Below are 2,890 nucleotides of genomic sequence, written 5' to 3'. Positions count from 1 at the left end.
ACAGTGTCCTTTGCTTTACAGAAGCTTCTCAGTCTCAGGAGGTCCCATTTATTCAATGATGCCCTTAGTGTCTGTGCTGCTGTAGTTATACGTAGGAAGTGGTCTCCTGTGCCCACGTGTTGTAGAGTACTTCCCACTTTCTCTTCTATCAGGTTCAGTGTGTTCGGACTGATATTGAGGTCTTTAATCCATTTGGACTTGAGTTTTGTGCATGGTGATATGTATGGATCTAGTTTCATTCTTACACAGATTGACATCCAGTTTTGCCAGCACAATTTGTTGAAGATGCTCTCTTTTTTCCATTGTATACTTTTAACTCCTTTATCGAAAATCAGGTGTTCATAGGTTTGTGTGTTAAGTCAGGGTCTTCTATTCGATTACATTGGTCAACTTCTCTGTTTTAGTGCTAATACCAAGCTGTTTTCAATACTGTGGGTCTATAATAGAGGTTGAAGTCAGGGATGGTAATGGGACCTCCTAAAACTGACAATCTTGTAGAATTCTGAGCTGAAACCATCTTGTCCTGGGATTTTTTTTTGGGGGGGGTTGACTTTTAATGACTGTTTCCTTTTTTTTTTCTTTCTTTATTTTTTGGGGTTTTTTTTTTAGTTGTTGAAAAAAATATTCCTACCTTCCCCCCATTTCCCATTTCCCTCCCCCTCCTCCCACACATTGCCCCCTCCTTCCACACCCCTACCGCCCTCCTCCTCCTTCCCACGCCATTCCCCCTCCCTCTTGAGAATGAAGAGCAGTCCAGATTCCCTGCCCTGTTGGAAGTCCAAGGTCCTCCCACTTCTATCCAGGTCTAGGAGGGTGAGCATCCAAACAGGCTAGGCTCCCACAAATCCAGCTCATGTATTAGGATTGAAATCTCGTGCCATTGTCCTTGGCTTCTCATCAGCCTTCATTGTCCACCATGTTCAGAAAGTTAGGTTTCATCCCATGCTTATTCAGTCCCAGTCCAGCTGGCCTTGGTGAGCTCCAAATAGATTAGTTCCACGGTCACAGTGGGTGTTGCACACCTCATGGTCCTGACTACCTTGATCATGTTCTCCCTCCTTCTGCTCCTCATTTGGATCTTAAGAGCTCAGTCCGGTGCTCTTCTTTGGGTATCTGTCTCTATCTCAATCCATCACCAGATGAAGGTTCTAAGGTGATATGCAAGATATTCATCAGTATGGCTATAGGATAGGGTCATTTCAGGTTCCCTCTCCTCAGTTGCCAAAGGTACTATCTTGGGACATCTCCCCGGAAACCTGCAAGCCCCTCTAGGGTCAGGTCTCTTGCCAAACCTAAGGTGGCTCCCTTAATTAGGATATATATTTCTCTGCTCCCGTGTCTACCCTTCCTTTACCCAAACCATGCCATTCCCTCAAGCTCCCCTATTCCTCCCCTTCTCACGTTTCTCACCCCAATTCCCCTTAGCCCCATGCCACCTCACCCCCACGTTCCCAGTTTTTGCCTGGCAATCTTGTCTATTTCCTATATCCAGGCAGATGACTATATGTTTACCTTTGGTTTCATCTTCTTATTTAACTTCTCTAGGATAACAAATTATATGCTCAATGTCCTTTATTTATGGCTAGAAACCAATTATGTGTGAGTACATCCCATCTTCATCTTTTTGGGTCTGGGATACCTCACTCAGGATAGTGATTTCTATTTCAATCCATTTGTATGCAAAATTCATGAAGTCATTGTTTTTTACTGCTGAGTAGTACACTAATATGTATATATTCCACACTTTCTTCATCCATTCTTCAATTGAAAGGCATCTAGGTTGTTTCCAGGTTCTGGCTGTTACAAATAATGCTGCTATGAACATAGTTGAACAAACGCTTTTGTCATATGATAGGGCATCTCTTGGGTATATTCCCAAGAGTGGTATAACTGGGTCTTGGGGTAGGTTGATCCCGAATTTCCTGAGAAATCGCCACACTGATTTCCAAAGTGGTTGCACAAGTTTGCATTCCCACCAGCAATGGATGAGTGTGCCCCTTACTCCACAACCTTTCCAGCAAAGGCTATCATTGGTGTTTTTGATTTTAGCCATTCTGACAGGTGTAAAATGGTATCTAAAAGTTGTTTTGATTTGTATTTCCCTGATTGCCAAGGAGGTTGAGCATCACCTTAAGTGTCTTTTGGCCATTTGGATTTCTTCTGTTGAGAATTCTTTGTTCAGTTCAGTGCCCCATTTTATAATTTGGTTGATTAGCATTTTAAAGTCTAGTTTCTTGAGTTCTTTATATATTTCGGAGATCAAACCTCTGTCTGTTGCAGGGTTGGTGAAGATCTTTTCCCAGTCAGTGGGTTGCCTTTTTGTCTTAGTGACAGTGTCCTTTGCTTTACAGAAGCTTCTCATTTTCAGGAGGTCCCATTTATTCAATGTTGCCCTTAATGTCTGTGCTTCTGGGGTTATACATAGGAAGTGATCTCCTGTGCCAAAAAGTTGTAGAGTACTTCCCACTTTCTCTTTTATCAGGTTTAGTGTGTTCAAATTGATATTGAGGTCTTTAATCCATTTGTACTTGAGTTTTGTGCATGGTGATAGATATTGATCTATTATCATTTTTCTAGAGGTCGACATCCATTTATGCCAGCACCATTTTTTGAAGATGCTTTCTTACTTCTATTGAATAATTTTAGCTCCTTTATCAAAAATCAGGTGTTCATAGGTTTGTGGGTTGAAATCTGGGTCTAATATTCTATTCCATTGATGGACTTCTCTGTTTTTATGCCATTACCAAGCTGTTTTTAATACTGAAGCTCTGTAATAGAGTTTGAAGTCAGGGATAGTAATGCCTCCAGAAGTTCCTTTATTGTATAAGATTGTTTTGGATATCCTGGGTTTTTTTTTTTTTGTTTTTCCATAAAAAGTTGATTATTGTCC

This window comes from Alexandromys fortis, unplaced genomic scaffold (genome assembly GCF_014885135.2).
Source record: "Alexandromys fortis isolate MF-2015 unplaced genomic scaffold, M_Fortis_MF-2015_v1.1 scaffold_327, whole genome shotgun sequence".
In the NCBI taxonomy this organism is placed as follows: domain Eukaryota; kingdom Metazoa; phylum Chordata; class Mammalia; order Rodentia; family Cricetidae; genus Alexandromys; species Alexandromys fortis.
The sequence above is the reverse complement of the archived record's forward strand: the minus strand, read 5'-3'. Positions refer to the sequence as shown.